The sequence below is a fragment of the Tachysurus fulvidraco genome, chromosome 4 (genome assembly GCF_022655615.1).
Source record: "Tachysurus fulvidraco isolate hzauxx_2018 chromosome 4, HZAU_PFXX_2.0, whole genome shotgun sequence".
Taxonomy (NCBI): Eukaryota; Metazoa; Chordata; class Actinopteri; order Siluriformes; family Bagridae; genus Tachysurus; species Tachysurus fulvidraco.
This window is the reverse complement of record NC_062521.1, coordinates 17,983,065-17,998,060: the sequence shown is the minus strand read 5'-3', so window position 1 is coordinate 17,998,060 and position 14,996 is coordinate 17,983,065.

The following is a 14,996-nucleotide window of genomic DNA, read 5'->3' as shown; positions in this document are numbered from 1 at the left end:
TATTTTATCATTTAAATTAAACCACAATCAAAATGTATGCCTTAAATGATTTATTGCTGTATTAACTGTGTTGTATAGTATTGTCTGTGTAACTGTGCAGTGTAACTGTCTTTGTGTTTATTATTACAACAACAGCAACAACAATAATAATAATCGTAATAATAATAATAATAATACTGAATGATGATAATAATAATAATAATAATAATAATAATAATAATAATAATAATAATAATGATAATAATAATAATGATACTACTACTACTACTACTAATAAGAATAAGAATAAGAATAAGAAGAATAATTTAATGGGCTTGTTTAGGTTCAAAGCCAAGTATTAAATGTTTTATTGTAAAGTTTCCAACAAAATTCTAATGAAGCATTAGGTACAAAATAGTAAAGTTTAATAACAATATATTTGTCATTCATTCATCTTCATTAACTGCATTATCCTGGTCAGAGTCACACCAGATCTGGAGCCGATTCCAGTAAAGCTGAGATTTGTACTGAAGTAATTTATACTGATGTACGTGTCCCTTAGTAACACATGTTTTCGGATTGCGTTGGAAAGCCTTCCACAATCTCACTAAGCAGTGTGTCCTAGTTTGCACTGGTTAGTTAGTTTTGAAAACACAAGATCAACTATCAGAGTTGGTCTTACCTTGAATGCAGGTGTCCTTCGAAGACCCCTTGGTCTTCTAACAAAGGATCATCTTCAAGTTCTTCTACCTAATCTATTGTTTGAATCTTTAAATGAAGGAGTCAGACTTAGACCTTTTTGTCTTTTCATGGTCCTCACAATAGGAGGTCTTGTTTTTATTAAAAAAAAGTAATACAGATAAATGTGTATAATATATGTAAAGTAAAATAAAAGAAAATTACAAATAAAATCTTCAAATAATCAAACAGTATTACAATAAGTAAAAAGTAATTAAAATGCAAAGATTATCTAGGTTTACTGTCAAAATAAGCAATATTAATCTTATCAATTCTATTATATTAGAATACATGAACATAATAAAAAGGAAAGCAATTCAGAGTTCTCCTGAACTTTTGAAAACACAACTTAAGGCATTATAATCTTCCTTTCTTTTGGAATCTTCTTCTAGCCATCTGATCCCTCGTTGTCTTTTTTAGTCACTCATATTTAAGTCTTTCAACTCTTCAACCAAGTCTTCAACCTTTTGTATTTTTACATCTATTTTCCTTTGTCTATTTGCCTTACATCTCTCCTACCCCACCCCCCATTTTTCCTTCTCTTTGTACTATCTATTCCTGTCTTTCTTCTGACGGATAAGTTAACAATTGGTTGTTTTGTATCTTTGCATTTATTTAGGTTTGCTGAGAACCAGTATGGAGCTTAGGAAGATTCCTGTAACTCCATCCTGTACCTGCCAGGGTCTCACAATAGTATTTAAACAAAATATTCCTAGTCTTTGAAATCTAATATTTGTGGTGGTACAGTAAAGATTCCTAAAGCAGAGAAATTGCATTTCACATTATGTTCTCCTTAATATAAGTCCTTGAGCATCCAGTGGAACAAAACTAAGATACTCGTAGAAGGACAGATTGTCATTGTGCTTAAGTGGCATGCAAGCTAAACCAGAACACAAAAAATTATCAGAAATGGTCTTTCTCAGTTAGCACAGAAGGGTAGGGGCAAATTGCTCATCTATTAAACACACTGTAAAAGATTTTATGTGGTCATGTCATATTATTTTCTTTACGAACTCATTTTCTCACATTGATGTCGGCATCGAGTATTCTTGCAAATAAAAGGAATTTGACATGACTATCAAGGACTCATTGGGCACGTGTAAACATTAGGAGATAAGAGAGACATAGTCAAAATAAAAACAACACAACTCCTCCCCTCCCAAAACCCCCAAGTTGTGTATAAACTAGACATTAACATGTAATACAATGTAAGTAAAAATGTTGAACTTGCTGTCTGACACATCTATAAGTAATATCTATAAGCAATATCTGCAGACCGACCTCCACCCCACCAGAAAAAAACGACAAACAAAGAAATGTAGTATATTTTGTGGTTGCTAATAATTCACACCCTAACCATGGTCGTGATACTACAAATTTTCATCAGATAAGTTCCCATGGGTCACTTTAAAAAAAAAACTTAAAAAAAAAAAAAAAAAAAATTCAAAAGTGAGAAATCATATTGTGAATGCTCACTTGCCTGAACTTGTGCTATTCGGTCCCTCTAGTGGTCCTCTGTGGTAATGCAGAAGGTGTCGATCTATATATTTTTTAACTTTGAAATTAATGACACGGATTTTGGGGTTTTGTATAAATATCCCAGTGAGCCACATTCCATTAACCTCGTAGCCTGATTACTCATGGGTTTTGATTGATTAAATTTGAGGCAAGAAAAGAATTCTACAAATTTAATTTGAGCAAAATTCCTTAGTTGTTTTTGTTTGTATCTTGTCTTGAACTTTCAGCCCATCAACCCATTTATCATTTTTTAAGCATATAAGCATTCATATTCCATATTGTGTCCAACTGATATTATTTCCTACAGCAAATTGTGTTTGCCTTAGATGAATAATAACCTGATCACAATTTGTAAAGTAATGTTCTGGAATGATGTACTAACATATTCAAACATGCTGGGACATAGACATGTACAGCTTGAAGTCTTAAGTACTATTCATACTGTATAAGATCTCTGGATGTATGTCTGATGCCATGTGTCTGTTTCCAAAATTCATTTGTAGCAGATCTGGCTCTCTGTTGGTGGAGACCGGAGATCTCTAGCCACTGTAATCTCCTTAAACGATTAAAGGCTTTAACCAAAAGTGAGAGACATATATTAGATTTATTTTATGCGGGTTATTATTAAAAAAATGCTATAGGTTATATGTAGAAGATACAAAGTCTGTTGATAAATTGTGAATATTATCAGGATTTCTTTACAAACTGCAGTAGAATATATGGGTGTAATTTTATGCTCTTCAGTGGACATAAAGAATGTTCACAAGGTACTATACAAACACAATGACAGGGATGTGGAGCAGCACAAGCTGTTGGTTTTAGTTTATGCAAAAAAAAAACAAAAAAACATATAGCATAAATTGAAATTGCATAGAATTTTATAGTTTGTAATTCCACTGTTTTTGCTCATAGATGGTTCGGATAAAAATATAAAATATCAAGACAACTTAAAGCCTCTTAAAATATCAAGCCTCTTAAAATATCAAGACACCTTTAAGCTTTCTTGAACAGATGTTCTTCATGAACAGTTATCATGACCAGGTGTGTTTCAGCATAATGTAATAAATGGTCAATACTGAGTAAGAAAGCACAAAGATGTTTAAAAGATTTTTAAGGAGTGTTGATGAAGTTAAGGATTTTAATATTATTTTAATATGTGTAGAATTAGTATATTTTAATATGTGTAGAAAGGTAACTAATATAGGCAGCTACTGTAGCTGTGTACCAAACCTGAGCAATGCGAAAATTGTTGGTGTTTTCTTTTGATCCCCTGCTCTAATGTGAGAAGCAAATCAATGCTGCTTTATTTTTTTTTTCTAATTTAGATCTATTTCAAAATTAAAACACTTTATTTTTTGGATGGACCTTGAAATTGTGATCAATGTGCTCATTTTATCTCAGTTGGATTACTGTAATTCCCTGTGTGTCGACTTGCTCAGTCCACCATGTCTCAGTTGCAGATGGTCTAAACTGCAGCAGCCAGACTGTAAACGGGAACAAAGAAAAAGGATCGTATTTCACCCATTCTTGCCTCATTGCATTGGCTCCTGATTAAATCTGGAGTTCATTGTAAGATTCTGCTGTTTATCTATAAGGCCTGCCCAAATGGCTCCTGACTATATCTGTGTAGTTCTGTGAACTTCTTCAGACGTATTATAGGTCAGATCACCAGCACCAGTGCTAGCTCTGAACCAGCACTTGGTTCTTTTTGGTGGAAAAGGGGTAAAACTGCCTCAGTGGAAAAGGGGCAGTAGTGAACTTCTTTGAGCTATTCCTTATTCGTTGTAAATCTAAGGCAGACTGTATTCTTTTTCTGTAGCTGAACCTAAGCTCTGGAACAATCTGCCTTTCAGCATTAGGGGCTTCTCCAACAGTCAGTGTCTTTAAAACTATCTTAAGACTTATTTTTATACTTTTGGTTAATTAGTTATTTATTGTCTTTTTAAGATTGTTTTTTTATTTGTAAAGAACTTAGGTTTAACTGTGTTAAACATGCTCTATATATGAAGTTTAACTTAACTTGTTTGGTCCACAAAAGAATTTATGGTATATTTTAGGAAACAGATTAAAGTGGAATAACTTGAATGCCACCAGATTGATTTTTTTTTGGGCCAATTTAAGTAAAGACATGATGGCCCAGTTATGGACATCCCTGGACATTGCCTGTGAGTCAATTCTCACTGGGAATTCCATGCCTTAATTTCTATCTTTTCACAACCAGTTTTGGAAATATTGCACAAATTAAAGCTATGGCTGTGTGAATGTGACTGTATGATAGTCTTCTTGTTTCTCAAGACATTTAAGCTTACCACCCGATCCTACCTTTATTCAGATAATCTGCTTTAAATAAGTTAAATCCCACAACCTTTAAAATGAACATTTTCATGATGAGGCTTATATTATGCTTCAGTGATTTAATGTGTGAACAATTTGTAATAGATATTATTATAGGCTTTTTTTCTAGGTAGAAATAATGTCCAAATGTAGAAATGCAGATTTCAGATAATACTGACAAATGTCTAGACTTATAGATGCAAATATCTTTTTTTTTTTATAATAATAAAATAATAATAATTTTTTTTATAGTGCAGCATTTTTGTTAACTTTGTGTGCGTATGGGAAACATATTTGTGACCACATATATTTATTTATAAATCAACATATAAATTGTCTAATAATTTTCTGTACATTTTTATTTAATGGCACTGTTCTGATTCTCTTTTATTGGCTTTCTATAAAGAGAATTGTTAGCTGGAAACTAAATATCCACACTGCCATCTAGTGATCAATGCCTAAAAAAGGCATGGATTTCGATTTCTAAAGTATTTTAAGTATTTATTTACATAAAAATATAATTGTTAACAAAATGGTTTATTCTACACTAATATTCATTAATTAGATTTCAACAGAATTGTAATATATACTGTGCTTTGCAAAAGACAAAGTTTTTGAATTACAATTTTTGTTTTAAATGTATGACTTCTGTATTATAGATAAAAAGATTTTTAAGAATACTTTTCCAAAAAAAAAAAGAAGAAAAAATTATATAAATGATTCAGATTATCCTGCACAGGATTTTTACTTTGTAGACAATAATCATGTTTGCTAATTTTAAAAAAAAATCAACTCATGCTGTTGATCCACCATTTGCTTAAGAATTTTATGTCCCGGTCAATAAAACGTGACTTATTTAATTATTCATATACATCATGAGTCTAAAAAACTAAACTTGTGTCAGTGGATTAATATAATAGTATTTAACTGTGTAACAAAAGTCTTGTTCTTTTACTCCTATACTCCAAACATCATCATCCATGCAGTTATTCTTGTGAAGAGTAGATGCTTCTTCCTTATTTTACCTCAGGTGTATGCTGCATTGGTATGCTCTTTATTTCTTGGTTGACCCTTGAGATTTCTTCTTTTTTCTTCTTCCTTTTTTCTTCCTTTCTATTTTTTTGTGAGTGATCTTAGGACGTTTCCCGTAGATCCCTTGATATAACTCTGGACTTCTTTGAGACATCTTTCAAATTATTCAGACAGCTCCTAGACTAAATTTGGTAGGATGCACTGAAATGGGCGCTTCATGTTTGAAATATGTTAATGTATGAAATGATGCAAGATGGATGATATTTTACACAAGGGAAGGAATAATGTTTGTAATGTTGTTCAATGTAGAAAATGACTGTGTATAATTATAGTAACTTGAAAATAGACAAATAGAGTCAAAAATAACCTGTATTCAAAAATGTGTTTATTATAGCAATCATTTCATTTCAGCCTAATACAAGATATCACAATTATACAGCATTGAGGAATTTACAATCCTCAGTTAAAATAAGAAATAGTTCAAATGGACAATGAGAACAACAGACAGAATCAGTGTGTTACAGTCCACAGAAAATTAAAGCTAACTGTATGAAATATGAATTTAAAACATCAGTATAGCTATAGCTAGCAAATTTTAGATAACCAGCTGAAATAACATTATCTGCTCTTGCCTAGCTTTAGCCTCCAGTTTATATATATGTTGTACTTACCATCATACTTATTTCATTTAGATACTAAGTGAAAATATGGTCAACAACACAAAGTCTAATAACTGGAAATGACATGATACCATTTTTTCTTTTCAGAAACTTGTACTGAAACCTTGAGTGTCAATTGATACTGATCCCTGAAAATGTGTCTGTTTTATATGTAATATATGTATTTATTATATATTTAGTTAATAGTTATATATAGTATTCATTGTAATAAATACATACTAGCCAAAGGAAAAAATTGTAAAAATCTATTTCTAAAAATACATATTTTAGGTTTAAATTCAGTTACAGTATCTGATATCTCAGGATTTAGCAAGAATTAGTGTTGGTGAACTCAGAATTTGCACAATTATGAACTGTTGTAGAAAGAATATTATTATTTACTGTCCAGTGTCACACAAACAAGGATGGTTTCCCTTCTGAGCCTGGTTCCTCTCAAGGTTTCTTTCTCATATCAGCTAGCTTTACAAGCCTTTTCCTTTTTCTTTTACAAAAATGTCCTTTTTCTTTTATCATCATCATCATCATCATCATCATCATCATCATCATCAGTATTGATTTTATTGTTGTTATCACTTTATTCATTTATTTATTTTTACAAAGACATGTTGTGTCGTACAACCAAGCTAAGCTGAGAACTCATTTTATAAAGCAATCTGAGATGAAAGGAACAAATGTGCTGTTAATATTTAAAATTAGTCAAAAAACTAAGGAGCGCCATCGCGTGTTTAATAACTGTACTGCATTTAATTAGAAAATTGACAATATTTTATCCAGATTTCTGTCTATTCGTATATTTGATTAATTACTAGTGTGTGGCTGGATTCGTCGTGCTGGGAAGCAGCGACGTATCGGGTATCAGCTGGATTTCTGGCGGATGCGGACACACTGTTGTCCGGATCGTTAAGATTGACACAACAAAGATTGTTGTCTTTGGTTGACTACCGGAGTTGTTTTGGCATGTTCTGCCTGCAAGTTAATAACTGTTTCGAGCAGGGCTGCAAGAATATTGCAAATTCTTGCATCAGTTTTGTCTATTGTTTCTGCGAAGTGCGCTCAAACTATTACTAAGACTTTGCTCTTCTTATTAAATTTACATTTAGTATGTGTTGTTCATTTGGCATCTACTTAGAGGCCTAAATGATGCAGAACCCAATTCTAATTGTTCAGTATGCTGACAGCTATATAAGTCCCGCAACACAAAGTTTAGCCAATCAGCTGACCAGAGACAAGTACGAGAAAGAGAGAGAGAGAGAGAGAGAGAGAGAGAGAGAGAGAGAGAGAGAGAGAGAGAGAGAGAGAGAGAGATATGGTCCCAGATCACTCAGTCAAACTGGAAATGATGCAATCTTGCGAGTCTTGCGAGAACTTGTAATAAAGAGCAAGAGCCCACAGAGAGTAATAAATACATTACATTTTACCTTTCTATTATATGTATTTGAAAGTTAGGTGAATTTAAGCTATTATCTTATGGCACAATGCACCACATATATAAATATACGGGTTCATTTTTGTTGCGCAAAAACATTATATGACTTCTTGTGATATAAAAATGTTATAATATTTGATTTGATATTGTATGAATGAAGAGACAGTTGCATTTTCTTGTTTCATTTATATATATATATATATATATATATATATATATATATATATATATATATATATATATATTAATAGAATAGAATAATATATAATATATTCGTTCAAATTGCATAAAAACGTTGCTAAAATGGTTAGAGCATATGGACTGACAGCTGGGATCGAACTAATAAATCGGAAAATTCCTTTCTAATATTAGCTTAATCATTTGCTTTAAATGGGAATTTGTTTGAAATTGAAATACTTTAGTTTTGCATGTAATAGTCTCAATCTGAACGAATATGGCAAATATTTTTTATGAATTGGTTTTTAAGCTGTTTAATTTTTGTTCTTAAATGTTAAATATCTTTGTACAGTGTGTACTTGCTCATGTTTGGTCTGATTTCGAAGTGAATGTGGCGCTATCCATGGTACTGAATCACTGACCGGATCTCACACACACTCACTTCCAGCACACTCTTACCCAAGTTCCATTTAATAAAACATATTCAGGATTCATTTAGTTAAAATATACATTTTTAAATAAATTGCAGTGAAATAAGTGTTAGAATATTCCTTGAACCAGAAAACCTGGTTATTTTTTAGTTAATCCAGAAGGATTTTTTTAAATTTATCATTTTAATTCTTAGGAGCCATATATAGTTGTGAAAGCACGCATTTGCATCTGCGCGGGCAATATTTTTGGAAACAGTTTTATTCATATATTGCAATTCATTTAAAAGAGTTAAAAACTACTTTTGAAATAGTATTGACAAAATACAAAAACAGCTTAATACTACTACTACTACTACTACTACTACTACTACTACTACTACTACTACTACTACTGCTACCACTACTAATATGAATATTAATAATAAAAATACTGCGTAGATAACGGACTAAGTAATAAAATTGTCCTTTGTGCTTTAAGCAGTGCTGTATATCTTTAGAATAAGATCACTTGAGGATTAGAATAGGCATAAACTGACAAATATCCTGTTATACAGAATTGGTCTGCTCTTTAGTATTTAGTAGAAATTTCATACCGTAAATAACTTCATGAAAGTGGTATCTATGGTCAGCAAATGCTAAAAATAAAGATAGGTTAATTTGGCTATTATAGAAATGTTTTTTATTCTCAGCCGATATAAATGTTTTTAACCTCAGTTTATGCGACAGCTTTAATACAAGGACAGTATTGCTCTTCGATTGTCAGTACTGTGAACGTGCAAAGGACTGCTGTGGGTCCACGTACCGTCTTACTTTATTATGGCTGAGACCAAAATTGAAAATTGTCATAATGCATTTAGACACTAGAGGGGGCATGGATCACGACAGATCCATATTATAACACAACGTATCATCAAATTCGTTTTCGTTTTCTATCAGCCATTAATAAAATTTTATACATCCAAAAAGATTACACGTACATAGACGTCGTGAAATATATAGATTCGATTGGATTTTTTTTTTTACGTTTTAAGTTTTATTTCATTTCTTCGTGATTGAGAAAATAGTCCGGATCAAAATCTATCTTACACCACTGTTTCCTATAAATGGGAAAGCATATACCTATTGCTATAAACACTGCTTACATATCCAGAAGGGTGGATACTGTTTAAATAATATACATCATTTCATCTCTATAAAATCAATCAAATTGTTCGGTGTTCAATATGAAACAAGTCTGAAGAAAAAAGTATACAGCAAGACTTCACAGAAGGCCCACAGACAAACACCACAGTCCCCAGTGTACCGTCTTGGTCTCCATATTCGTCATAATAACTACCGTTTAGTGTAACATTAACAACGACTTAACGATTACAGCAAATAACAATGGGCATGTATTAGCTTGTACATTTTTGAGTGCAGGGCAGAGACTACAACTGACAGGCGCGCGTGTGTGTGTGTGTGTGTGTGTGTGTGTGTGAGAGAGAGAGAGAGAGAGAGAGAGAGAGAGAGAGAGAGAGAGAGAGAGAGAGAGAGAGAGCATGTAAATGCCAAAAAAATCTGCCAAAAGTAAACATTTTAAAATTTCAAATGTAAAATAATACTAACGATGGAACTGATTCTACTTTCTCCCTGTCTGTTTGCCTCTTTGTTTGTCTTTTTCCGCTCTATACCTTCCCATCTATATTTCTCTGTCTTCCATTCCACAGACACAACCCGTTGATTAAAAAAAAAAATATATATATATATATATATTACATTATATATATATATATATATATATATATATATATATATATATATATATATATATATATATATATATATATATATATATATAAGGTGAGCACTGGTTATTTATATATATTTTTCCTTCCACAGAGCTCTAATCCCTTTGATTAGATCTAATACCTGCCAAAACCCAGATGGCATGCCCACACATCGCTCCCTGTGATAATGCCATTGTGGAATCTACCTATTAATATTAATTTTCAGTCTCCGCAAATGTCTGAACTGCTAAGGCTTGAAATTTCTTCAAAAAGCCATGGCATGACTTACTAGGGATTTTTAAAGATAATTCCTATTCCACCTCTTTTTCCTCCCTTTGAAGTGAGAATCACTCTCACTATTTTGGCTTAAGGTGTTTAAAAGGTTTCCATTTTCTGCTCACGGTCTAAAACGAGCACCATATAGAATTTCACGTTTTCATGATTTTCACGTCTCCCATTTAACTAACAGGATATTTGTAGGCTTTTTTTATCTTAATACATATTCTGCTTAATTCCTATGGCACTGAAAATAGAACTATTAAGGTATTTGTCACGGGTGTACAAGCTGCTAAAGGTAGGCCTAATCACCATCTTCAGCACACTGAATCCCGAAATTCAAATGGTGACGTGTTCAGGACAACCATCATGGCCTTGTTATTTTAAATGTGTTAGTGGGTCTATTTAAATTCTCCACCTCACTCTTTAAGTCTGCTCTTAATTTGCGTTATGTGTTCAAGACCGGTAACAAGCACACTAAAGAGATCTGCTATACAAGGCATTTGTGTATCAAAGGAAAGAATTATGAGTTTATCTAATAAATGGCTGCTCTTACGCGAAAATGGCATCGGCTTGCATGAACTAATACATTTGTCAGAGATGTTAAATATACAGTCATTTGTACAAAAATATTTGTATAAAAAAGACGCCAAGAGATAAATAGAAAGGTATTTTACCAGGCTTAGAATCTAAATAAAGTAATTGCTCTTTGTAAACAATAATATTGGTTATAAAGAAACGACCAAAACCAATCAAACAACCAATCAATCAATCTATCTATCTATCTATCTATCTATCTATCTATCTATCTATCTATCTATCTATCTATCTATCTATCTATCTATCTATCTATCTATCTATTGATCGATCGATTCCTTATACCTTTGCTCATGATGTAAGCATTTACGTGAGCAATACACAATGCACACAATACACATTAGTGTTTGAGAGGTACATTAAAACATAAACTTGTTTAAAAACAAATAGTTATTATACCGAAAATATCATCATCATCATCAACAACAACAACAACAACAACAACAACAACAACACCACTACTACTACTACTACTACTACTACTACTACTACTACTACTACTACTACTTATTATTATTATTATTATTATTATTATTATTATTATTATTATTAGTATTAGTAGTAGTAGTAGTAGTAGTAGTAGTAGTAGTATTATCTAAACATGTTTGGAACAAGGTACACTTGAAACCTAATGACTACCCTATTTTAATCAATAATTTAAGCCAAAACTTTACATTAAACTTATATTTCCTCATATACCTGATAATAAATGTAGGCTGTCATATCGCTCATTAGGCTCCTCCCCTCGTTAAAGATGAGTTAGTTCATTTAATAACAGGATAAGCTGTGCCAACATTTATGCGCCGTTTACTATCAGTAAAGGCATTATTTGATTGCTGACCTGTGAAGTGTAATAAAAGATAAATGAGCTCTGCCAGTTCACAATCTAACGAATTGAAATAACTAAGCATGCTATTTCATCGATTATATATGGAGTTGCTTCAGGATGTGTCGCCATTTCCGACGGCAAATCCAGCTCCATATGTGCAGCATTGTCTCACGATACACGTAAGAGAGTGGTTTCTGAGCTATATTTATTTAAAATATTGATAAAAACACGTAATTTGTTAACCCTGGAAAGTCATCGGACATCAATTTAGAACATTTAGTTATGTTTTAATATGAGTTAATTTTGTTTACATAGTCTATACACAACTTATATAACCTTTGGACATATATCAATCCATTCCATTCCATTCCATTCCATTCCATTCCAAAAAAAACACTAAAAATGTCAGTGAAAGGTAGTCAGAGATTAGCTTGTGCATATGAAATGTACACATGAAAAGAATACAATATGATCAGAGTGCATGAAAGGCATGCAACTAAACCTGTACGTCCAAGTGTCACAAGTTTTGACTGGAATATTAATTAATTCGTCCCTATTGTATATGACCGAATATTGTATCAGAATGAAAGTAAATCTAAGTGAAGCTTTAGACTAATCTTATCATGAAAGTTGGAAGTTGCTGTAAATCTGGCTTCTGGCTGCAGCAGTTGACATTTTACGCGTAGGGCCCCGTGAATTGAGCTATAAGTGTTTATTTATAAGTATCGGTCATTCATCTTATTCATATCTCTCTCTCTCTCTCTCTCTCTCTCTCTCTCTCTCTCTCTCTCTCTCTCTCTCTCTCTAACACACACACACACACACACACACACACACACACACACACACACACACACACACACACACACACACACACACACACACACACACACACACAATTAACGTCTAGAATGAAAGCGGCAGCTCAGAAATGTGTCTGTCCGCGCGAGACGGATATTCCAGTATATTTACCGTCGGCTAGCTGATGTGTGATGGGATCAGTCGTTTACATATTGAGATTCCTCTTTCCCGTGCGGGATCTGTCTGTTCGTACCCTCAACAAACCCCCGCAGGAGGTGTAGCGGTTGATTTACTTTGATCAGTGGTCGCTGCATATGAGCTGTGGGCTCGCGTGAGAAGAAAGTATAATATAAACGCTGGATGTTTTTAATTATCACTGGTGACTGCCTGTGCAAGACGATCCGAAGTGAGCAATATCAGCTATAACGTGAATGTAAAAAGCACAAAATATACCAAAGGTTAAACACTGTAAAACTATGTAGTGAGATTTTACTCAACTCGATATCGGATGTTTAAAAAAAACATTAATTCGGTTTAATGCTGTACATTTGTCCGAAATCGATGCAATATGCATTCTCCAATTCCCGTGCGACTTTGCATTATTGCACATTTAATCAGATTCTATAAAACACTCACGATGGGAACGCTAAATATAACGCACGACTTGTTTTTTGAACACGCATCACAAAGCGTTTAAGGTATTGTCATAGAGTCTACAGCATTTAAGCCTTATATACAGTCCCTTGGGTAAGACAGAGATGTTTTTCTTTTTCGTTGCGCAAAGTATTGAGCGCCAGTCGGACTCAGAAAGCTTACAGGAAACAAAGTCGTCTAATGTGGTCGCTGCCGACAGACCATCACACCACTCAATCAAAAGATCATTGCAGCTGGGTAATGCACACGAGTAGCCAACATGAGAATCATTAAGGTAACATTAAACGGAAGTTCTTAGTCTGTCCTGCTCGTGTACGCACGACATTCATAGTCCTCGATATGTTAGCTATACTGTCAGAATTTCTTAAAGCCCGCGGGGAAAATGGAATACACGCCTTAATCTTTTTTGCGCATTAACCAAGTTAACTCTGGTCCACATATCACTTGGTGAGCATGACCTGTCTATCTTGCGTGACGAAGGTCTTATCCAAACCCCGTGACACTTTCGGATGGGGCTTGACACTTATTGCTGCAGTAGATAACGCAAAGCTGCCGCGCGCGTCGATCGATATTCGTCCAAAACGGAAGACACCATACATAACCTGTAAAACATTTTCACTCACTCACTGGCCACACATTATCTCGGAGATTCCCCTTCCAGCGCAGGTCCTTTGCTTTCTCATCACCTAGTTTTTTCTCCCCTTCCCCTGCAGACTGTCCTCGGTTATTCGTTTCCGTGATTCTCTCTGTCGCGCGCTCGCTTTAGTCTACTCATACTTGAGCTACTTCAGCATAGATGCGTGTCTCTCTCTTCCTCCCACCTCGTATGGAAGCCTTTTTAGTCATCGCCTTTGTAATACGCTCTTTACGTATCATTATTTAGAAAGCTTTGGAGCTGTTTTGAGCATCTTATAACCAAAATCCGCGCGGAGTTGAAAAGCGTACATGAACCCCCCACTCCCCCTCCCTCTCTTCCAGTGCCGTCTTGACCCGAACACATCTGAAACTTATTACGGCGGCCCCCCTTTTTAGTGGGCTGCTCCCGTGATATATTCGTCACTGTGTTGTGTGTTTTAAAACTTTGCTTGTGTAGTATTTGTAGTATGCCCCACCTACAACGTTAGCAAAAAAAAAAAAAAACAAAAAAAAACACCTTCACTTCGCTGACGCTTTATTTACCAGGCAATATTTTGGAGAGGTTCCCGGAGCGCATGTCTGGGTCATAACACGCCCTTTCGACATCTCACCGTTTTGCGCGGAACCTGTCTGTCCTGTTGGCTCTTACTGTTTTGTTTTAGTGTACTTCTAAGTGTTCTTTCCATTTGAAGAAATTGCACAGTCTGGTGCACTTCATCCAGAGCAGGAGCTGAACGCGTGTTTCGGCTCCACCGTACCTAGTAGCCCCGATGGGTGTCCACTGAAGCCGTTTATATTAAAGGTTTCTCTCCCCCCTCCCCTTGCATATCGCATGTCCAGCCCCCCCATGTCCATTGGCTTTTCGTGGTCTGTGTGCCTACGTCCACCCCCTGCACGCACACACACACACACACACACACACACACACACACACACACACACACACACACACACACACACACACACACACACACACACAGTGCACGCTGCTTTCATTAAACACCTCTCTCTCTCTCTCTCTCTCTCTCTCTCTCTCTCTCTCTCTCTCTCTCGCCTCTTGTCCGGCCCCCTGATCTCTCTGTCCATTGGCTTCTCCGGGTCTATTTTTCATGTCCAGCCCCT